Source organism: Mesoplodon bidens (assembly GCF_964165515.1).
Source record: "Mesoplodon bidens genome assembly, chromosome: 18".
NCBI lineage: Eukaryota > Metazoa > Chordata > Mammalia > Artiodactyla > Ziphiidae > Mesoplodon > Mesoplodon bidens.
Window position 1 is genome coordinate 4,156,793 of NC_138175.1, and position 24,407 is coordinate 4,181,199.

At 57.2% G+C, this 24,407-nt stretch overlaps 1 protein-coding gene across 7 annotated transcripts in view; it reads right to left on the reverse strand.

Moving 5' to 3' along the window:
• GSE1 (Gse1 coiled-coil protein) overlaps nt 1-24,407 on the reverse strand; it is a 424,827-nt gene that overhangs the window by 74,425 nt on the left and 325,995 nt on the right. The window lies entirely within an intron of this gene.

Below are 24,407 nucleotides of genomic sequence, written 5' to 3' on the forward strand. Positions count from 1 at the left end.
TGGGGCCCAGGCCCTCCACAGTGGGCCACTCGACAAATCGCAGGCAGGCCAGGCCTGGGGCAGCCCCCGCTGGTCCCTTCCTCCCCGGGGCTCCTCTCCTTCTTGCCTTTTCTGCAAAGAAGTCAAATTTGCCACTCGGCTGCATTAACCAAGCCAGTAATGAATGGCAACTGTGTGGTGCGCCCGCTTGGAGAGGGAGACGCAGGCCAGGCGCAGACCCCAGCAACCAGGCAATTTTCCAGGCTCTGCTTCCGAGCCCCTCCATGCAAGCCCCCTCCCGCCCGGCCCCCACCCCCGGCTCTCCACCCCCCGCCCCCCATAAGAGAGAAGCAGCATGCTCTGTCATCAGAACCGCATTGTTCTGGCCAGAAGAAAAAACGGGTCCAGCAGATGGCAGGTGTAACAAAAGCAGCTTGCTGTGGCCAAACCAATTATTTATCTAATTATGATTTACCACTTAACCACATGATCTTTCTGCAGAGTTGTGGGCAATTAAAACCAGGGTGACTATGTGGATTATGCAAATGGGCTGGAGCCCAGCGAATAAAATTGGAGATTAGACATTCACACAGGCAGAAGCTGGCACAGGGCAGCCCCCAGGGGGAGCGGAGGGGCCTGAGGAGAGGGGAGGCTAAGGGGCCAGGCTGGGGGGGTCACGAAGGATGGGAAGCAGGAAGGAGAGAGAATGGAGGGGAAGGGGATAAGGGAGGGTGGGGGAGGGGATCCGGCTGTGGGAATAGCACCTCCCCGCCAGGCCTCCAGGCTGCCCGAGTGATGACATCAGGCCCCTGGGAGAGGGAAAGTCAAGGCAGCTGTCGAGACAGGAGCTGCAGAGAACATGGGCCAGGGAAGGGGGGTGCACCCCCCAGGGCGACTTGGAGGCCAGGCTGGACAGGGCGAGGCAAGGCTCCAAGAGCCAAGGCCAGGCGAAGCCACACTCCAGGACTGTGAGTGGTGGCTGGGGAGTCTCTGAGCAGGGGAGGGGAGGGGAGGGGACTTGGACCCTCGGATGCGGGTGACTTTCCAAGGGTCTCCGAGGACCAGACCCAGACTCAGCGCATTGCTGTGAATTATTTTGTTTGCTCTTCATCACCACCTTGGAGGCACGGCACCAGGGGGCCCGTTTTACAGATTAGGAAACTGAGGCTTAATGAGGTTCTTTGCCCAGGTGGTGGCCTGCAGGGCCGGTGTGGGTGTGGCCGGCCCAGGCAGTCTCCGGACCTGTGCTGAGCCCCCAGCCTGCCAGGGCAGGTTCCTTGCTGGAGGGGGCAGGGCAGGCTGTGCATGTGCGCAACTCTCAGCCGGTGAGGACAGGTCTGTTCAGGTAGTGACCAGACCAGGACGCGGGACACCCAGGATCAGTCCCAGCTCCGTGACTGACCAAGCAGCTGTGTGGTCCCAGCCAGGTCACCTGTCTTTGGGCTCAGTGTCCAAACAAAGGAACTGGAGATGATGACTCCTCCTTCCTCGGCCACCCTAAAGGTGTGGGTGACACACGCCAACATCCAAAAGTGCTCCAGATTGCCCCTGAGATGGCGGAGCAGAGGAAGGAGGGACCCGGAGGGACGGCCAGGAATCATCACTGGTTTTCTCTGTTACTAATAAAAGCAAAAACTTCCAGAGCACTGGTCCCAGATCCTGCTCCAAATGCTTTGGGTGTCTTACCCCATCAGCCTCATAACAACCCTGAGAGCTGGTGCTACCATTATTCCCATCAATTGAGGCACAGAGAGGGTGAGTGACTTGCCTAAGGTCACACAGCTGGCAAATGGCAGAGCTGGGATTGTCATTCACTGATTCATTCAACAGATATTTGAGCAGCCCCTGAAATGCCAAGTTTGGGGCTGGAAGTTAAATATAAAAACCAACATAAGAGAAGGTCCCTGTTCTCAAGGACCTGTGTTCTGGTGCAGTGCCATTTTTGCATCTGCTGTGATTAAGCGGAGGAGGGGCGCTATGGCCAGAAAAGCTCCTCCCCCCCTCCCCCTGCAGAATGGGGGGGGACCCTCCTCCCACAGACACACGTGAAGGTCACTGAGACATAGGAAGAGTGTCAGAAAAGGAAAACCACATAGAAAATCGGTTCCTACCCGGGTGTTCTTTCCACTAGACCTGCACTCTTTGGAGGGCAGTCACTGGCCAAGGTGCCACTTAAACTGCAATACAAGTTAATTCAAATCAAATAAAACAAAAGCTTCAGTTCCTCAGTCTCACTAATCCTCGACAGCAGCTACCAATTTGGGCATCGCAGATCTAGAACATTCCATCATCCTCAAATATTGCACCGACATTTCTGCTCTAGGGTACGGTATGGGTAGGCAGGATTTTTACCTGCTTTGTTCACGGATGAACCCCCAGCACCTAGAGCAGCGCCTGGCTCTTCACTTTCGGAAGGAATGCAAGGCGTCCCCTAGAAGGATGACAGTGCCAATGTGGAAAGCGGAAAAGGAGCAGCCAGAGTCCTGGTGAGCTCTGACTGCTGACCCCGACAGCCTGCCAGCGCCAGGTCCACCAGCCCCGGGGCCCATCTCAGTGCCCGGTGGGGAGGCCCTTCCCACCACAGCCAGCGCCCGGGTGACCTTCCCCATGACCCCAGCCCAGCGAGGCCAGGAGGAGGAGGGATGGCTCTCTTCACAGAGAAGCCAGTTCCCTACTGAGACACAGCACCTGGGAGCCGGGGCGGAGTGGGGGACGCCCTAGGGACCCCCACCCTCTTGTCTCACCTCTGAACTGCCATCCTCGCCTCCTCCCTTTCTGGGTCAGGGCCCTGGGTTCCACTGTGTTGGGGGAGAGGTCAGGGAGATTAGCAAGTTCGGAGAAAACTCTGGCTCAACAATCCGGCTCCCAGGAGGCCGCCAGGACCCCCGGACTAAGCCAGGGGCTGCCCAGTAGGACCCTGCACTTTGGGGTCAGGTGCTCTCCTGAGGATCTGATGAAAGCAATGGACCTTCAGCTCGAAGATGGTCAGGATAACCCCAGTTGTGCCATAACGTCGGGGATCTGTGACCCTAATGTGTCTCTACGCACTGAGAAGAACAGGCAGAAGGTGACACCGAGCCTGTGTCCGGTCCCCCTGCAGCTCAGCAGGAGGAGCAGGGTGGCCAGGGCCCCTTCTCCAGCCAGGCCTCAGGTGGCCCCCGTGACACAAGCGGTGACCCTGGCCCCGACCCCAAATGGCAGGGTGAAGGGTCTGCCCCGCACGCCTCGCTGAAACCCCCCACTGTCCCCAGAAGGGCACCCGGCCACGTGCCACCCCTGGTCCAGTTCTGTGAATCTCTCCCGTCCCCTAAGAATGCCGTCCTAAGTCCCCTCTACCGAGCTGCCCAGCGCACGCAGTATCCCTGGGGGACAGGAGTGTCCCATTTCACTGGCTGTAAGACATAGGTTCCCAGAGGAAAGTGAGCTGCTGAGGCCAGCAGAGCCAGGCCTGAGCTCGAAGGGATGGCGGGCTCCCGTGTCCGCGCTCTGCGTCCTCCACACTCGCGAACTCACACCCTCTCACACATGCGCTGTCGTGCACACACACACACTCATACTCATACACACTCACATTTGATGCTTCATAAATGTTACGAATCAGTAAACAAACAGCAGGCACCCACCCCCTTACAGAGACGCCAGGGAAACTCAAACACCAGGTTCCGGCCAAGGCTCTTCTAGAGTTTTTCCAGAAACGCCCAGACCCCGCCCACCCTGGCCCCGCCCCATCAAGCGTACAGGCCCCGCCCACCCACTGCCTTGGGTCGAAGGCCCATAGCCCTCTCTGCTATCACCCAATGTAGCCTCACGAGGGGGTCTGCAGTTCGGTGGGGGCGGACGTGGGACCCAGCCACCCACCCCTGTCACTAAGAAACAGGGCCCTACGTGACCCAGACGCCACCCCAGCAGGCCTGGACGGCTGGCCTAGGTCTCGTGCCCTCGGGGCAGGCGCTAGCACACTCCCAACCCGAGATGAGAAATCTGGTGCAAGGCGCTCTTTAGCCCTGGCCTGGAGGCTGGGGGCAGGCGGGGCGGGGGGGGGGGCGGAGTTGAGAGGGGGAGGCGAGTAGGGCCTGGGGGTCAGGACAACCGTGCCCCGAGGGCGCGCCCCAGCTGGGGGCGACCGCAGGGGCGCGGGCGCTCGCCTCCCCTCCCGCAGCCCCTGCCCCCGCCTCCCCTGGGCCCCGCCTGACAAAGGCCTGCCTTCCTCCGGGTAAGTACTCCGTGTTAATAACGGCAGCGGCGGCAGATTCCGCCGCCTGCCTGAGTTGATAGGAGATTTATGCAGCCTGCAAAGTCGGGAAACACAGAAGTATTTCTGATAATACTTCTTGTCCTACCAAAGGTCACGGGCAGGGCCCATCAATCCCGCGAAATAAAGAAGGTCCTGGTTTTGCTTGTTCTTCAGCGAAGGAGGGGAAGAGCCTTTTAATCGCCTCATTTGGAGAGCTGCCGGGGTTGTATGTCATCCGAATTACAGATTCAGCATTAATTGACCAGGTGTGGGGGGCTCTCTCAGGGCCCCGGAGGACCATAAAGCCATTCCCACACTGGTAATTAGCAGACGGCGAGGCCCAGGCTGGGCCACTGGCCCCCAAGGCACGCAGCGGGAGGAAGGGGGGAGCGCACCGGATGCTGGGGTTGCGGGGGACACTGGTCATCCACTGAGCATGCGCAGTGTCCCCTTGAGTCCAGGGGCCCCAGGGGCTCAGAGGCCCACCCTCCACGCAGCAGGACTGAAGCCCTGCCGCCCTGTAGGGCACACTACATCCTGAAAAGTGGGTGGAAGGGGTCCTTTCTCCCCCACAACTGCCTGCCCCGAGTGCATCCGGCTGGTGGAAGGTTCTGCCCTCCTGCCAGGAACCCAGCGGGACGCAAGCAACCAGCTGCAGAGCAGGGGCCGCCCCAGTGAACCGAAGCTGGTGTGGACATGACCCCGCCACCAAAGGAGTGGGCTCACCAGCTGACCTCCTGGCAACTGCAAAGGGTTGGATGGAGAGGCTCTCTCTGCAGAGAGCCGGGAGGACCAGAGGTGACAGGTGAGAGGGGGACATCTACAGGGATGACATTAAACTAGTTCCCAACCGGTCCAGCAAGGCCAGAGGCTGAAGCAGGGGCCAAGGCTGCCTGTCCTACAAAACTGTAACTCTTTACTGGCCCAGACATGGGAAGGTCTGGGGGAGGGGGCCCAAGGGAGAGTCCAGGAAGGCATGGGGGTGGGGAGATGGGGATCACCAGGCCTGTTAGTACTGGCTCCCTGGGGACAAGTGGGAGACCTTCCTGGGGTCCTGAAGCCTCCCCCTCCCCCTCCCCCTCCCTGGGCCTATGCTCAGTGATGGGGGCACACCTACAATGGGCCTGACCCGAGAAGCCCTACTGCACCCAGGTGTGTCCCTGGGCGTACCTGGGCTGAAGGTGGGAAGCACACCAGCTCATCCCCAGGACCCTGGCAGGTGTGTCCTCGTCCCCCGCCCTCCCCCTCGGAGCCCGACCACCCGGAGCCCCACATGCACACTGCTGCTCCATCAGTCCTGCTGTAATGTGTTTTATGAACATACAGATGGCATGGCTGGGCCAGGGGGAAGGTTTTACCTTGGGATAAGAAATTAACACTGGCAAATAGCAAATTTACTGCATGTATTTTCATTTTCCTAATACCAGTACCATCTGCTAGCAATTGGGGCTCCACATCGCCGTTTCCCCCTTTATTTCTCCCGCCTGCTCTTTTTTTTTTTTTCCATTTTCCGAAGCCGGGCCCTCCAGATGCCTCCGGGGGCGGGGGTTTCATCATCCCACCAGGGAATCCAGGCTGTGACTGGCAGCCAGCAATCCGCGCCTGGGCCAAGGGCCATCCCTATTTTTGTCTTTCTCCAGGCTGTGAGTGATGGAGGTACCCCCCAATTCCATGCCTCGGAGGGGTGATGTGAGCCCAACAAGAAAGACAGACTTTAACCAACCCACACACTGAACTGAGGCAGTTCAATAAAACCCAGCTACATCAAGACCCCCGGCAGCTGTGGGCACTGATTTCTCCCTTGCTGCTTACTGGAATTACTTAAAATTAAAAAGTTAGCTACTGTGCATTCCACAAGGACCTCCCACCGGGCAGGAGGAGTGATGTGGGGCCGGGGGTCTCGCGTGCTGCAGGGGGGCCCGGGGCCACGGATGACTAGTGCATGAGACGGACAGGGGGCAGAAGCCTGAAGGTCCTCTGCAGCACGGGGAGAAAGCAGTCCCTTTGCACCCAGCTGTGTGGCCAGGGCTCTGTGTGAGAGCTGGTCCCAGAGGTGGGCAGAGGGGATGCTCCCCCGTACGCGAGGCCACCGAGCAGGACAGTGTGCACGACGACGGAGCACCTTTTAGGAGCAGCTGTGACTCTTGGCCAAGCAGCCTGGCAGTGGGACAGCTGGGGCGGCCGTGCTTCTGGAAGGAGGGAATCCATCCTGGGAGCCCCTGGAAGAACACACGTCCCAGGGCCAGCTGCTGGCGAGCCCACAGTGGGGCAAGACCAGAGAGAGAAGTGGGAGGAGAGAGGCTGGGGGTGGGAGGCGGGAGCAAGTTCCCTCCCCCAACGAGGCCGGGGCACGCGCACGTTTTAGAGCTGGAAGACCCGCCACGTGGGGCTTCAGTTATGGGCTGAACGGTGTCCCCCCACCCCTAAGTTGATATGTTGAAGCTCCAACCCCAGGACCTCAGAATACCACCTCGTTTGGGAACAGGGTCATTGCAGATGTAATTCATTAGCCGAGATGAGGTCATGCTGGAGTAGGGTGGGCCCCTAATCCAATGACTGGTGTCTCTATAAAAAGGGGGAAGTCGGATACAGACACATGTAGAGGGAAGACAGCTGTCTCCAAGCCAAGGAGGGAGGCCTGGAACAGACCCTTTTCCCACGGCATCAGGAGGACCAGCCCTGCTAAGAGCCACCTTGAGCACAGACTTCTGGCTCCCAGAGCTGAGAGAGGATGTATTTCTCTTGTTTAAGCCACACAGTTTGTGGTACTTTGCTGCAGCAGCCCTGGGACAGCTGACCAGCCCCCTTCCTTGGACATCTGTCTTGAAACAAGCGACCACCTTGGTAAGCCTCAGCCTCCTCATCTGTACTGTCTTCCTTCATAGGTATCGGATGGAAACTTGATTATTGATGATAACAGCTGTCTGATGTTCTAAGCACTTCATATTTAATCCTTGCAAAGCCCTGCTCCCATCATGAAGTAGGTTCTTCTATTACCCCCATTTTATAAGCAAGGGAACTGGGGCACAGAAAGCTTCAGTAACTTGCCTAAGGTCACACAGCTAGTAAGTAGCAGAGCCAGGAAGTGAACCCAGGCAGGCCAGCCCTGGCCACCACGTCACACCCCTGAGCAAGAAGAGGTGTGGACCGGGGACCTGGCTCGGTGCCTGGCTTGGAAGCACTTAGGAAGGACCCCAGCTAGTGTCATCCCACCAGCTTTACAAATGAGGCAACTGCGGCCCAGAGAGAGGACGTGACTTGCCCAAGGCCATTCGGGAAGCCAGCACCAGAACCGGGTGGACCAACATCTCCTGAGGCCAGACAGCAATTACAGGGGAGGAGGGTTCTAGACTCGGGCTGGGGCAGGGCAGGAAACTCTCCTCCCCCACCAATGGAGATCCAGCTGGGGAGAAAAACGCCCCCAAACCAACAAAGGGCCGAAGCAAGAGTCTGGACAAACTGCCCGCCACACAGGAGAGAATCCTGCTGTCCCTGGCGTCCCAGCTGGTGTCTCCTGGCATGGCTACACCCCAGCTCCGGGCTCCATTCCTGGGTATCCTAGAAATGCCACTTTGGCTGCCATGCAGGAGGGCCACTAAAAAGGGGAGGGGGAGAAGGGAAGCCCCAGGCGGATGGATGGGGCCCTTTCAGGAGCCAGAGCAGCCGGGCAGAGGGAGGAACATTCCAGACAGGCCTCTGGTCTCTGCTGCCCTTGGGGACCAACGGGTAGAGGCGACTGGACCCCAGGATGCCGGCGGTGCGCGGGCTTGGCGGGCCGAGCCACAGGGGCTGGCACCCACCGGCCAGGCACACCTCAGTGCTCTGCCTCCCCGCCGCTGAGACCAGAGCCGGTGGAGCCTGCCGGCTCTCCCCTCTCCCCTTAAACCACGCAGTTCATCACGCCTTTCATCCCGCACCTTTTCAAAAGTGCCCTGGCAACATTTCTTTCCCATCAGCAAAAGGGAGGAGGGAGGATCCAGCCCCACACGGCGGCGGATCTGGCCCTGGAACACGTCCCCTGGCCCATCTTGGGTGGGTCTGTCACTGGTGACAGCCCAGATTACATGGACCCCACTACTTATTTCCACGAGGGTTCTGGATGGATGGTGCACAGCAGTCAGGGGGGAGGAGTGGATCGGGCGGGCGGCGGGGGTCTCAGCAGCCTCCTCGTTGGCACTCGCTTCATTCAAACAGACCACACCCCCCGCACACAACCCTGGCTCGGCCAGCGCCGCCCCCCACCAACTTTTCCGGCCAGAGGGAAGCCAGAGCCCGAGATTGGAGGATAAAATTTGATTTGAAAGAATTTTATCGCTCAGCCCAACGATGGCTTTAAATATTAAAAAGGCATAAAACGGAGGGGGGACGGAAAAGCTGTACCAAGTACCAGCCTCAGACAGCTTTTGCCAAATACGATGCCATCTGAGAAAAAACGAGCATTCGGAGAGAAAAAGTCTGCAGGGGCGGGGGGACCATTCTGCCTCCCAGATCCTCCTGCTTTACAGACATTTTCAAAGCAGCATCCTGGGTCTCCCAAACCTTACCCAGAGACAGGTAATACCTTCATTATTGATGGATCAGTACCCGGAGAGTGTAAATTACTGAAACAAACACGGCGTAATTAGGGCATTAGAGGGAGCGTGGAGGGAAGGCAGGGTCTGCCACGCTTGGCTGTGGCTTTCATCTTTGCAGGTGTTCATCTCGGTGGCAGCCAGCATCCCAGCCTGCTTACCATATGCATATCCCGGCTAGCCAGTTCTCAGCTGGGAGGTCCACTGGGAACTCCCTTCTGCCCCCAAAGAGGGGTCCCGAACCAGCCAGGCATTTGGGGGAACAAGCAGAGGGGGAAGAGAGCAGGTCTCTAAGCACATATGCACATGCGTGCACACACACACGTACACACACACACAGAGGCGCGCACACACACGCAGGCACGCACACAAAGACCCAAGGCCGGTCTGTGGGCTGTGCAGCTGGCGAGCCTGTGTCCCCGTCCCCATGCGTGCCCTCAGGATTTCATGACAAGAATGAAACTGATCAGGCAGCCTCCAGTTCCATAATTAGGGCCAATTGAAGGAGACAAAGAAATCTATGGAGATCACAGTAGGAAGTGGTAGTGATGAACGTTGGCTTTGAAATAGCATTTTGTACTCACTGGACCATCACTGTCTTTACATAAAAGCTGCCTGCCTCCTTTCTCCTGCCTCCTCCCCTGTGGCAGGGCGGCCAGGGAGGCTGGCTCCAGACGGTCCCCTCCACCATTGCCTTTTCTGGGTCAGGCCTCATTTCTGGTGGCACAGCTCAGAGAAGGATGGGGAGAGGGTCCTTTTTCGGGGTGTGTGTGTGTGTGTGTGTGTGTGTGCGCGTTCTGGCGGTGGGAAAAGACAAAAGGCGGGCATAAAAAGCACGCTGTCTCCCAGATGCATCTGAATTGGAGGGGGCTCAGGCAGGTGACTAACTTACTGGCTTTCTGGGACAGGACTCTGCGTGTGTGCACGCACGCGCGTGTGACTGAGTGTGCACGTGGATGTGTGGAACTATGTGTACATGCAAGAGTGTGCACATGTGACTGTGTGTGCATGCAAGTTGACCACATGCACAATGGGAGATGTGTGAATGTGGTGTACACAGGCGTAGGCTGGGGGACCACAGGGGACCGAGAGCCTCGGAATCTGAGCCCCTTTCTTGCTCTCAATGTACTTCCTAGAAAGTTGGGACAACAAAACCAACCCAGGCCCAGAATTGACAGCCTTCAGCTCCTGAGGACCCTGGAGGCAGGCAAAGAAAGGTGAGACCGGGGGGAACCGGGACGGCTGGTAGACGGCGGGGCACATGTGGCCAGGGCTGCCCGCGCTGGGCCCCACATCGCACCTCGGGATTCTGGAAGGAGACCCCACAGCTGAGAACGGCCGCCCGGCTCCTCAGCTGCCTGCTGCCCTGCTATGGGGCACGTGGGGCAGAGGTGCTGGAAGGCTGGGCCAGCCTCGCCAACTGTCCTCCAGAATTCCAGCTAGAGACCCCACGCCACCACCCTCAGGAAGGTGGCCGCCGGGCAGCGCTGGGAGGGATGAAGGGGCTCCGGGAAGCGTCCCCGGCTGGCATCCCCGCGACTGTGCCAACCTGCTCACGCACGCGTGTGTGGTTTCCGTCCTCGCGCCCGCAGTAATCCTCTGACTTTACAGCAAATTATTAAAACTCACTTATATTTAATCTGCCGTCTGGAATTAATTGAATTTTGACGCTCAGCAAATGCCACAGTTCGTGCTGCCTCCCGATTGCTGGCTTGGAACGGCTAAATGACACGGCAGCGGACCAACCGCAGACTCTGCAGACAGGCTCTGGGGCTAAACAGGCATTAAGAGGCGGGCGTGGGGAGGGCAGGGGGGTGCTGCACGGGACAGCCCGTCCCCACCTGAGGACCTGAACCACAGAGAACAGAAGCTCCGTTTATCAACACAGGGAGGGAGGCCTGGGCTCAGTACCTGGGGGGACCATGCTCCAGAGGACGCCCCAGAGGCAGGAGCAAGCCAGGAAGGACCCCTCCCTTTGCTGGGGGTGTCCCCCTGGTTGATTTCAGGCCAGGGAAGCTCTGCCCTCTCTCCCAAGTGACCGGGCTGTGGCCAGCCCCCAAAGAGGCCCAAAGAACACCATCTCCTTCCTTGAACTTGGCATTCGCAGCAGCCCAGCACACGGGGGCTTCCGACCCCTCTGAACCCTGGCCAACTTCTGCAGCGGGGTTCCACCCTGAGGGCGCCGAAGATCCGAGGTCACATGGAATCCTGGCATGCTCCCTTCTTGCTGGGGCACATTAATCCAAGGGGTGCTGACACCTCCAGGGGAGGAGGGGCAATGTTTGCAGAGCCCTGTCTGGGGTGCTAAGTGCATCCTCTTACATCTGCCAGGTTCAGAGTTCTAAGTGAGATGACACCAGGGCTGGTGCAGAAGCGGCTGTGTGTGTCTGCTCCCGCCCCCTTCCCTCCTGATTTCCACGCCAACAGCCAACCGCCTGCAGCCGGAAGACCAAACGGAGAAGGGGGAGGAGGGGGAGGGGGGAGGGGAGGGGGAGGAGGCGGCAGCGGCTTAGAGATTCTGAGCAGAGCCCACCCCCACCCACCCACCCCACACTGGTGGTGTCTGCTTCCTAAATATGATGATTATCCAGCTGGGGTGGAGGGCTTTGAAAAATGCAGACCGCCCCCTCCCCGCCCGGGTCCAGCTCAGGTCCCCTGAACCAGATGTGCTGGGTGGTAGGGGCCTGGGGGCGGGGCAGGGGGGATGCTGTGTTTTTTTAACTCCATGAAATTCAGATGCAGCCCGCTGGGGCTGGGAACCTCAGCGGGAGAATTACAACACTGGAGGGACTGGATTCCACCCCCCCCCCCGTTTGTAGGAAGGGCTCCTGAACGAAGGCAGAGGTCAGCCTGATTCACCCAGTGTGGAAAGTTCCAGGCAGCTTCGAGGGAGGGGCCACCAAGACTCACTGCATTTTGTGCCCGGGATCAGAGACAGGAGGTAAAGCAAGGCTCCGTCCCCGTGGGACAGCCAAGTTACCCGGCCATGCTGCCTGTCCCTGCCCCGCTCTGTACACACACACACACACACACACACACACACACACGCACGCACGCGCACACACACACACACACACACACACACTTCTATGGAGTCAGGGAGCAGGGACCCCACTGGACCAGGTTCGCCTGTGTCCTGCCGGGGACCCTTCCCACAACAGTAGCACAAAAACAGGAGAGGCCCATCGACCCCACCCTCCCCAGCTCCCCCAGACCCTAATCCCAAAAGGCACACCCCCAGGTTTATCCAGGCTTCTGAGTGCCTGTCCCATTCAGACTCAGCAGAGAGCTGGGCCCAGCCCCCGGGCTCGGCAGCTTCCCGGCAGCTTCCCAGGACATCGGCCACACGTGGCCCTGGCCCAGGCCTGGCTGAGGTGGCGCTGTTGTCTGTTCCCTGGCATCCCTGTCACCAGGTACACTGACCATTCTGGCCCCTGCAACCTGGCATCGATGCCGTGACCTCAGAGTCTGCCTTCCTGTCTCCCTGCCTAATTCCCAGCACGGGGGTGGGGGCTGGGGGGCCAGGAGGCTTTACCTTCACCTCTCAGGAAGCCTTCCTCTGCCCCCCACTCCAGGTCCTAATGCAGGAGGAGAGAGAGAGGCAGGAGGGGAGCCCCTCCCCAAACCAGGCCAGAGGTGTTTCACCAAAACCTTATTAAAACCACTCTCCGGGTCAGGCCCAGGGCCCGGCCCTGCCTGGAGACAGTCAGCCAACTTTCAGGCTCTTACACCACCTGACAGGATGAGGAGATAATGCCCGGGTATTATATCTGGGGCCTTAGTGACTGTCTTGGTCAGCTTGGGCTGCCATGACAAAATGCCATGGATTGGGGGCTTAAACCACAGGAGGCTGCGAGTCCAAGATCAAGGCACTGGCAGGGCTCTCCCCTTGGGGTGCAGACCGCCTCCTTCTCCCCGTGGACAGAGAACACGCTCTCTATGTCTCTTCTTTTAAGGACACTAATTCTATGGGATTGGGGCCCCACCCTTAGGTGGCCTCATTTACTCTTAATTACTTTCTGAGAGGTCCCATCTCTGAATACAGCCACACTGGGGGGTCAGGGCTTCAACATATGAATTTGGAGGGGGACACAAATATTCAGTCCATAACAGCAACCCCCCTGACATGTGTCAGCCACCAGTGCCAGGCTGTGTGGCCAGCAGGACACTTGAACCTCTGAGCATCGGCTGGGGCCTGTGTCAAACGGAGCTAACGTGTCTCCCTGGCAGAGGGCAGAGGGGTCCAGACAAGGTTTGACAGGCTCCTCTGGGCCCCCACTGAGGACACATGACTGGGCGGACCCAAATTCAACAGCAGGGCAGAGAAACACCAGCCCTGCCCTCCTTCCCTGCGGCTCAGCTGCTGCCCAGCTTTCAGGGCTCACCACCTGCTCCCAAGTTCCTTTTTTTTTTTTTTTAATTTATTTATTTATTTTTGGCTGCACTGGGTCTCCGTTGCTGCGCGTGGGCTTCTCTAGCTGTGGCGGGCGAGCGGGGGCTACTCTACTCTTTGTTGTGGTGTGCGGGCTTCTCTTGTTGTGGAGCATGGGCTCTAGGCGCGCGGGCTTCAGTAGTTGTGGCACGCGGGCTCTAGAGCGTAGGCTCAGTAGTTGTGGCGCACGGGATTAGTTGCTCCGTGGCATGTGGGATCTTCCTGGACCAGGGACTGAACCCATGTCCCCTGCACTGGCAGGCGGATTCTTCACCACTGGGCCACCAGGGAAGGGCCTGCTCCCAAGTTCTCCTCACATATCCAGCAAGGAAGGGTCCCTCCAAAGGCTCTGCATGTACTGCTTGCTCTCTCTTTCTCTTAGCTCATCTAATTCTCTCTCTCACCATATATTTTTCCACTGTGGGACCAGAGTATCTGCAACCAAAACCGCCTCTTGTTCTTCTCTGCTTTCCCCACGACTTGTAGGCGCTCAATACACATGTACAGAACAGACATTTAGAGCTGGGTCACCGGGCAACTTAGTCCAGGAGCTGAGCCAGGATCCAGCCACAGGGCCTTTGCACTTGCTGCTCCCTTCACACAGCGTGCTCTTCCCCCAGGAATCTACTGAGCCGCCTCCCTCATGGCCATGAAAGCTCTTACTCGAGGCTTCCTAGCCTCCTCCCCCTGGCTGCCCTATCGAAAACTACCCACCCCTCGCCCTGCACTGCCTCCCCCTTTCCCTGCTCTTTCCTCTGTAACCCCCATCTATCCCCTATCTTATTGATCTTGTCTGTTGTCTACCTCCCCCACTACTGTGTCAGGTCCAGGAAGTCAGGAGTTTTCATCTGCTCAGTTCGGCCCTGGATCGCCAGCGCCCAGCTTATAGTAAATGCTCAATTTACTTATTGAGTAAATGCTCCATAAATTTGTTGACGGCATGGAGTGAGCTCCCCATCCGTGGAGGTATTCAAGCCAAGTGTGGAGGATCCTTCAGGGCCAGTTCTGACCTAAGACTTGGCAGTTCTGTGACTTTCTGAGATGGGGCTTCTTGGGGAATTCTGCTCCCGGGTGAGGGACGAGAGGCCACGCCAGGAAACCATCCCTTAGTGGGTCTCCCACGCTCAGGTCTGGGGAAATCCCCCAACCCCAGTTCCAGTTACCTCAGGAGCGACACAGCAGGACGTAGCCAGACCCCGGTGTCCCCAGATCTCCAGGACATGTCCCTTTGACCCCGGTTGTCCTACACACAGCCGGCCCAGGCTCACAGCTGACACAGGCTGCCGGGCAACAGGGCCAGGCTGGATTATCATACATTAAGACATAATTACTCTGTGGAAATTTACAATACAAAGCACCCTCCCCAACAAGTTGGCTTCAGAAGGATTCCAAGGATACAATGCACTGCTGTGTCTGTGACTGACCACCGCCCCCCCCACCCACAAGCAAGCTGGACTCAGAATTTCAAAAGAAGCCGGTGTGTGAGACTTTTCAGAAACCCTATTCTGCAGAAGCCCTGCCCAGGGAGGGGCTCTCTGGCTCGCTAAGCCCCACCCCAAGGGGAGGGTCCTCCATGTCGCCTCAGCACCACCCCCAAAGCCCCCTTCGGTTCCCCCAGCCCAGGAGGCTGCAAGCTGGCATCACTGGATCCCCTCTTTCTCACACTAACCCTTCTCTGCTTAGGGTAGACGGAACCATAAATCCCAAGACACATACTGGCTGTGACCTGCAGTGAAACGGAGCTTCCAACTAATAGGCATTACTGAGCATCTACTGTGTGCCAGGCACTGTGTTAGCACCACGTTGCAACTGCAAACAAGACAAGCCAGATCTCTCCCTGTTCTGGCAACGCCTACAGTCCAGCTGGGGAGACTGACAATAAAATACACAAAAAATGCACTTCAGGTGTGTGAAGTGCACACACAGGGTGGTAGAAGGTCCGTGTGCAAAGGCCCTGAGGTGGGACTGAGAGTGGCGAGACGGCGTGAGGCGGGGCACAGCAGTGCGTTAAGACCGTTGGCTTTTTTTTTTTTTTTTTTTTTTTTTTTTTTTGCTGTACGCGGGCCTCTCACTGCTGTGGCCTCTCCCGTTGCGGAGCACAGGCTCCGGACACACAGGCTCCGCGGCCATGGCTCGCGGGCCCAGCCGCTCCGCGGCACGTGGGATCTTCCAGGATAGGGGCACGAACCCGTGTCCCCTGCATCGGCAGGCGGACTCTCAACCACTGCGCCACCAGGGAAGCCCAGACCGTTGGCTTTTATTCTAAGGAGATTTTGAGTAGGGAGCCACCTGATCGGATTTAAGTGATGGCTAGGCCTGGGTCCGAATCCTTCCGCCACTTCCTGGCCACAGGACCTTGGGCAGGTCCGTTAGCCCTTTAAGCCCCTGTTCCTCTCTGCAAAAAAAAAAAAAAAAAAAAACAGCAACAGCTGCCACATACTCACTGCGCAGAGCCAGAGGGAGAACATAAACAAAAGGAGCTGGCACACAAGCGGGGCAGTGGGAGGAAGCTCTCGGAGCCTCAGTTGCCCCCATCTGTAAAATGGGCACCAGTGGCCAGGTCACCTGTGCCTTTGGCCTGTCATCTAGGAGGTGATCCTGAGTAGACTGCTCGCCCACCTCCATCTACACTAGGGTCCAGCAGCTATGTTATCAATGTTATCAACATCAATAAGGTGAAAAAACTGATTAGGGGTTATTTATCCTCTGACCATAAAACCCAGGGGCAGCCGAGCAGGAGCAGCTGCCCCATCTCCACCCTCCCAGGTGTCAGCACGCAGTATCTGGGGCTGCTCTGGCCTCCTGGGAGAGGCTCCTGCCAATCGCATCCGCCTGCTGGGCGCCAGCAGGAGGGGCTGGGAGAAGCCTGCACTTATCTTAAGAATCACAGGGCCTTTCACCAGCCTTGCCGGCTCTAGGAGAACAAAGGCCAGCAGCCTCCCAACACCAGGTGGCTGACAGTTCAGCAAGAGGCTCAGAGAGGGGAAGGCACTTGCCTGCAGTCACACAGCACCGAACTGTGGTCCTCGCGGCTGGCTGCCAACCGCAGGCTCCCCGGTCTAGGCAACTGCTGTGCAGAAGAGTTGGCCACTGGGCTTCTGACCAGCTTGGCAGGCTCGGCTGAGAATGACAAAGTGCTGGAGACCCAGGGGTGTGGGGGGACCCGGAATCCTCCTGGAAACTCTCAGGTAAAGGTGGCCTTTGCCTTCTGAAGGTGCGGCTCCCGGGGTGGGCAAGGTGGACCTCTGGGCCACTGTCACACCCAGGACAGGTGGGGATGATGCCGGGGTGGGCAGAAGACTAAATGAGCTAACGCAGCGGCCAAGGTGGGGCTGGGGGCCAGAGGGCGGCCCTGAACTACACCTCCACCACCCTCCGCAGGGCAGTATGCTCGGGACAGCAGAGAAAAACGAAAGCGTCTTGAATGCGCAGCCCACTTATCTGGAGGATCTTCTCCCTGGGTCCTCCCGTCCCCCTGCTCCGAGGCACCCATCCTGGGGCTTATAGCTGAGCTCCTGGATGGCGCGGGGCGGTGGGGGGAGCAGGTCATCCCACCTCCAGGACCTCAGCTTCCTGTCTGGGATGCAGGGATGAGGTGATATTAAAGCCCCATGTAGGACCTGCAGTCAAGGAGGGACCTGCTGGCTCTTATAAACCAGGCAGCATTGCCCAAAGTGGGTAAGGGCTGCCGTGGTGGCCCGGTGACGACTTCGGGGGGCCTGCTGCACGTCCCTTGGGGTTTGCAGTGGCCAAGCACGAGATTCCCAAGGTCACACCGGGCATGGCCAAGGCGAGCTGGGGACCCAAGTTGCAACCCCAGAACACAGCTGTCAGTGAGGCTCTCCCTGGACCTCTTAGGAAGCAAAGGAGCCGTAATACCCACAACACACCCCTGCTCTGGGGAGGACGGAGTTTCTGGGAAGAAAGGGTCCTGAGGGACCTCCGTCTGGGAGTGGGGGCCGAACAGTCTCCTGCGGGTTTGCTGCAGAAAGCCGCTCGGAGGTCAGCCCTGGACTCCGCACACCCTGCTCCCCCATCACTGGGCTGACCCAGCCCAGGAATAAGGAGAGAGGGGCTTCTGCTGGCTTTTCAAAGGCAACCTCACCTCTAGACTCATTTTCTTTCCAAGTCTTTTTTCCTCCTGGATTCTGTAAAACCCACTGATTTTCAAATTCCAGTTACACCTGAGACCACGTCCCTTTAGATGTACCTTTCTCTCTCTGGAATCCACATGACTCAAAACCATTGGGTAATATCGTGTATTAAGGACGCGCCATAAAAATAAATTGCATTGTAAAAGGGGGCCTCTTAACAGACAACCTTGGCTCTGGGGTTAAATGTCTAATTTCATACGATTATCCAGTGAGATCAGATACATCAAAGGGCACCTGGGATTCTGGGCCTGCTCCCGCAGGACGCCAGCCTGGCACAGAGCGGGTTAAACAGGGCCCCAGAGTAAGAAACCTCTTCCAGGTAATGCTTCCTCATCGCTGCTTTAGTACCAGAAAATTCCTCGGGACCAAATCCTCCTGAGACAGCTGTCAGACACATTAGAAAACAGGAAGGAAAAAAAAAAAAAACATCTACACACATACACAAAACGAGGCAACGTACCAAATGCCAAAATATCATGAAAATTCAAACAGCTAAAACAAATATAACCACAAAAAGACTGGAATCCTAGAAAAGCAATCTCTGCAATTAAGCAGTTTTCTGCTATATACTGATAATCACCTAATTATACTATTAATGACAGTTCAACCTGCTTTGAAATAAAAGGGCATTCCTCCATACCAGGATGCCAGCTGTTAGTTACAGATGTCAAACATCTTTAAAGCATGTTTATTAAGGGGGGGAAAAACCCTATAAAATGAACACATCCATATTTCCCCGCCTCCGTGGAAAAAAAAAATCACAGTTAGCCACATTGCCGCCTTTGCAGTGCCCAAATGAAAACATGAAAATAAAATGGCGAAGTCCAAGTTGAAGGTAGAGGAAAGGGCAGGGAGAGCGCGGCTGTGTATCCCTCACCTGGGCCATGCATGGGCACCCACCCCACCAGGAGGGCTATAAGGAGGCTCTGTATGTATTTTCACAGCATCTCTCATTCCTTCCAATGAAATAATCTCCGGAACCAGGATGCTGATGCCGGATAACAGATCTCCTGGCCATCCCGCCAGAGCTGCCCCAGGAAACACACACTGTCAGATGCGTGGCGTTGGGAAGCGATCAGCTGCAGCTAAATCTGAAAGAACTCAGGTCACGCGAGGTTGCAGCCGCCCACCCACCTGCCCCGGACCTCGCAGACATATGCTTGGGGTTAGTCCCTGCCAGTATTTTTTCAGACTCTGTGCACCTTTGACATTCAGGAGCGCCAAGGTGTAATAAACATCCCCCTTTGTCTTCTGACAATAGGTAGCCCCCGTTTGATTAACTGGAGCGTAAAGAGCTGGGAGGGGGAGAGGGGACACGGGGAGTAGCCACAGGGCGAGGGGATTAAGCTTTGCAGCAAGCGGCTGGCAGGGCGAGGTGGGGTGCTGGCATGCAGACAAGCCTGATAAATTGAAAGCGGGGGCGGGGGGGTGGTGCTGGGGGTTACAGCCGCCCCCTCCCTCCCCCCCGCCCCGCGGACCCCAGATCTTGATAACCCTGTCGGGGCTCCCGCCAGGGGGGCCCCGGGGTCTCCAGGGTGGCAGGGACAAATGTCAGGCTGCCTCCCGTCCGGTGCTGATGGGTGGGGAGGACACCCATAGGGGGCCTGACAGAGGGGGCCTGCTATCTAGGAAGCCACCCAAATCTCAGCAGAGCTGCAAAAGGGACAGGCTGGCGTTGTGCTTTCTGGAAAGTTCATCTGCTGCATTTCCAAACCTGCTCCCCTGTGGGCTCTTAGCACGGTGGCCGAGGAGCCCTTTAGAGGCAGGGTGGAGAGCCCCAGAAAGGAACTGTGTGGTTTGGGGATGTCTCCTGTGAGGTTGCTCTGGTGGCCTCCTGACCCCAGGGCCCTGTCCAGTGGAGGGAGCAGCAGCTTTGTGGAGGCCGGCTGCTGCTGACCTGTGGGGATTAAGCCTCGGGTTTTAATGGGATAGAAGAGGTTATGTCAGAGGGCAGGAGAGGATTTCAGAGCTGCTGAAAGGCACAGACTGGTGTCAGGAGGAGCCTTCCTAGCTCAGCTTGAACTTGCTGTGTGACCCCAGGCAAGTCACCTTCCCTCTCTGGGCTGCAGCTGAATAATGGACACTGGGATTTTCCCAGGCTGAATTCTCCCTGCAGCGCTGAGGAAACGCATTCTGGAGGGTCATTTATCCAGTTCACAACTTCCACGGCCGGCCCTCAATAGCTTCCTTTCTCTCCCACAAGAGCGCCAGGGCCAAGCCAGCTCTGCACCAGCTGGACGCCCTCCAGGAAAAACTCAGGCTCCAGGGGCCGCCTGTCAGAACCAGATGGGAGGTCCAGGCGCCCCACCCCTATGTAGGGGGAATGAGCCTCCCCCAACCAGTCCTCCAGAAGCTGGGCTCCTGGGATGTCCCGATTCTGCCCCGGCCAAGAAGGTAACGCTGCGTCCACCCAAGTTCTCCCGAAAATCCCCACCCAGAGGAGGGCGGCAGAGGTTACGCACATGTCCCAGCCTTCACCCCTTTTTCTATGGAATTCAGCTTTGGAGAAATTTCTCTCAAATTCGTAGGAAGTTCCCCAGAAACACATGAAGGACACTCACTCACGGGTCCATTCTGAGCACTGACGGCCAGAGGAGGGGAAATGCTTCCTGGGCAGAGGCTGGCAAGGGCAAGGGTGCTATTGGCCACCTAGTCTGGCCTCACCTGCTGGGTGGCCCTGGTGTTACTATGAACAGGAGCAATGAAAGTCATCATTTAGCTTCTGAGAGTTTCCAGTGAAGATGTATCACTTGATACGGAAAAACAGTGCACTCCAAGAAGTGGAAACAGCCCAAACATCCATCAGCGGATGAATGGGTAAACCAAATGTGTTCCATCCATAGGATGGAATGGTATTTGGTCATAAAAAGGAATGAAGTTCTGACACCTGCAATGACACGGATGAACCTTGAGGACATAATGCTAAATGAAATCAAACCCAGAAGGATAAATACTGTATGGTTCCACGCATATGAACTGTCCAGAACAGGCAAGTCCATGGAGGTGGAAAGCAGTGGTTGTCCAGGGCTTGGGTGATGGGGTAAAATGCGGAGCGACTACTAATGGGTTTCTTTTGGGGTGAAAAATGTTCTAGAACTAGATTACTGGTGATTGCAACACTTCGTATTAAAAAATCATCGAAGTGCATACTTTAAATTCATTGCATGTGAATTATGTCTCAATAATTTAAAAAACCAGCTGGAACTCTGAGACGTGCAAGGTGGCAAGGCCTGGGAGGCGATCCCCAGGAGGGGCAGAACTCCCCGTGGGGCTCCTGACTCTACATTATGTAAAGTTTGTGCCACGATCCTGGAGATGGAGGGTAACTGAGGGGCTGGAAAACAGGGGGGTCATTACTGTCTCTGGAATCAGAATGTCAGAGTTCATACCCTGGCTCCTCCACTTATTGGCTGTGTGACCTTGGGCAAGTCACTTAACCTCTCTGTGCTTCAGTTTCCACCTCTTTATATGGGGCTGGTGATAACAGGGAATGTGAAGGTTGGATGAACGAACGCATGGGAAGCCCCTTTAACCCCTCGCCTGGGGCTTCAGGCAGCCCCCTAACCAGAGCCCGCTGTGTCCCGGGAGCCCAACACTCACTCAAAACCCACCTCTCCCCAGCCCAGGTTTCCCTGACATCCAGCCTTCGTGTGTGATCCCCCTCATGTGGACTGCCCTGATGGCACAGACGTCAGGAGGCCCCCTGGACACTCAGGTGTCCTTTCCAGGGATCTTCTCTAGCACTTGGAAGAAGTCACTGACGTCCCATGGCCACGGGGACTCCTAGGTTTGGGAGAGGCCCTAGAAACCGAGGGAGGGGAGCTGTGTTCCGGAACAGCCTCTTTCAGGTGCGTGCTGCTCTGTACTTCTGGCCCCCCCGGGTGTGTTGAGGACTGAAGTGTGTGTGCACACAGGAGAGAGTGAATCCATTTGGAGACTTTTTTTTTTTTTTTTTTTTTTTTGGCTGCAAGGCTTGTAGGATCTTAGTTCCCCGACCAGGGATTGAACCCGGGCCCTGGCAGTGAAAGGGCCAAGTCCTAACCACTGGACCGCCAGGGAATTCCTGAGACCTTCTAGAGAGACATACCCCCACAGGAGATGATGCGTGTGTGCATATGAGTGGACAAGCACATAACAAATCACTAGAACTGTTGTCCTCTGGGGCTCACCTGGCCCCAAAGCCAATGCCACTTGACAATGAAATCACTCCTTCCTTCATCAAACTGTCACTTGGTGGTTTCGGGCCCCTACCTCCAATGCAGCTCACTTCCCCATTTCACTGACGGGCACTGACACCATCTCTCCAGCTCCTAACACGTGTCCCCCACTTCCAACCCCTCCCTGGCCCTCGTCACCCACACGTGACGCTGCTAGCCTGACCTCCATAATGGCTCTGGCCCCCGCCTCCCCCACTTGGGCTCTAGTTACCTCTGAACTGTCCTTCCTGTATTTAATGTTACAGGTAGGTCAATCCCCCTCCAGGGGTTCCCCGTGGCCCCTGACACAGCGAAGAGCACCCCCAGGCTCCTGAGAGCCTCCCTGAGAAGACTCAAAGACTCTCCCAGGCCCCTGCTGGCATCCCCTGGCCCCTGCCCGAGGTCACAAGCCAGCCCTGTCCAATGGAAGTTTCCATGATGATGGAAACATTCTCTTCCTGCACCGTCCAGTACTGTGGCCACCAGCCCCATGTGGCGATTGAGCACTTGAAGTGGGGCCAGTGTGACTGAGAAATGGAAGTTTTGATTTTGTTTCATTTTATTTATTTATTTTAATTTTTTTTTTTTTTAATTTTAATTTTAATTTTTGGCCGCGTTGGGTGTTAGCTGCTGCACGTGGGCTTTGTCTAGTTGAGGTGAGCGGGGGCTACTCTTTGTTGCGGTGCGTGGGCTTCTCACTGCGGTGGCTTCTCTTGTTGTAGAGTAGGTGCTGTAGGCGCATGGGCTTTAGTAGGTGTGGCACGTGGGCTCAGTAGTTGCGGCACACGGGCTTAGCTGCTCCAAGGCATGTGGGATCTTCCCGGACCTGGGATAGAACCCGTGTCCCCTGCATTGGCAGGTGGATTCTTAACCACTGTGCAACCAGGGAAGTCCCTTGATCTTGTTTCATTTTTAATCAATTTAATTTTACGTTTTACGTTTCGATGGTCACACGTGGCTAGGCCTGGCCCCTCGCTACTCCAAGTGTGCCCTATGGATCAGCCACATCGATGCGACCTGGGCCTGGGGATGATGCAGATGACCTCAGAGCCTCGAGGGAGGGAAAGTCCCCATCTGGTTTGTCAGGCACCACCCTGACCCACTTGAATCAGAACCTGCCCCTTAAGATCCCAGGTCACTTGAGGGCACATTACAGTTTGTCTCCTCCCTTCACACCTCCCCCACCTTCCCCTTTCAAAACCCACTGAGTCTTCAGAATCTTGTTTCCGACACCTCCTCCTCCAGGAAGCCCTCTCCGATTGCTCCAGCCCATTGGGAACTCTCTGTCCTCTGAGCCCCTGGCGTCCTCTGCATCCTTCCAAGGCCCCAAAGCTTGCCGTCCACGTGGGGCTTAGCCCCTCCCCTGCTCGGGTGGCCAGGAGGGCCTCCAAGGCATGACCTGGGACTTACTTTCCATTCTCCCCTCAGCCCCTCCCAGGCCTGGCACCCAGCAAGTTGCTCGACAACTGCCCCGGCAGTTGCAGTTGCAAGAAGCCAACGTCCTTCCAAACCAGGGCAAGGAGAACAAAGTTGGTTGCGGGCTATTTGCTTTCTTACTCCGTCCACTGGGCTCGCCCCACGGGTGTGACCCACTGGCTGCCTCACTCTGAGCCCGAGCACCTCCGAGGTGACAGAGCCCCGAGTCAAAGGCATCAAAACCAGAATGAACGGCCAGGCGGGTGGCGTTACTGCTTTCAATAAGCCAAATAAAACCTCGCATGCTGCTCCTGAACCTCTCTACGGGCCAGGAGGAGTGCCGCAGCTTTGTCACGCAGCAGGTGTCAGGCCTCCAACAGCCCGCCTGCAGCCCACCTTCGGGACCCCGGAGGACCCTGAGCATCAAGGGCAGCGGCGGGTCAAGGGCAAGGTCTTTCCTCCCCCAACACGCTTCCTCTCACCTCCACACACTGGGCAGTGCCCCCCACACGGCCTGGGTTCTGAGGATCTCTCCTAACGCCAAAGCCTCGAAGGCCAACGCTGACCAAGGGCCAAGGCCATCCAGAACTCCCCCACCCTGGACAAGGCCCTCAGAACCAGTGTGTGTCCCTGGGACTCAGACAGGCGACATTTAATGCCACCTGGCAGCTCAGCCTGCCCCCGAGAGCCGTTTCTCTGAAGAGCTCGCTGAGAGGAGCCGCCGGTTCAACCTGGGAACCCAGGGCTGCAGGTCGTATCTTGGCTCTAACCCCGGAAGCCGCCAGCAACCTCGCTTTTCTGTGTCCTCCTCTGCCAGGCGGGGGATCGAAACCCCCGCCTCCACCCCCGGGGCTCGGGCAGGAAGTGGCCTCAGCTCCACACAGAGACGATCTCCAGGGGCTGAGATACAAACAGGCCTATCCAGGCTGAGGGCAGGTGCAAAGCCCCGAAGAGACCCACCCAAACCCACACAAGCCCAACGTGGCTCCAAGGCCCTCGCCACAGCACGCTAGGGTGACAGTGTGATCAGAAGTCCCGGGTTCCCAAGAAGCAGGGAAAACACACACTGACGTGAGACCGCAGTCAGCAGCAAAGGCCCGCTGTGCTGCCACAGTGAGCTGGGGAGACCTGGGGGCCCTGCCCTGGACCGCCAATCCCAGCTGGAAACAAGACGATGACGACAGTCACACTAACGGTAACACCGACAGCAGGTAAACATCCGTGGACGGCCCACTACGCGCTGTGCTCCACGCTAGCCACTTTAAATGTACAGACCCTTTACTTCTCACAGCAAGCTCAGGAAGTATCGTCCTCCACATTTTACACTTGAGTAAACTGAGGCACAGAGCATCCAAGGAGCCTGCCCAAGATCTCACAAGGAATCAATGGCAGAGCCAGGATTTGAACCCTGACCACCTGGCTTCT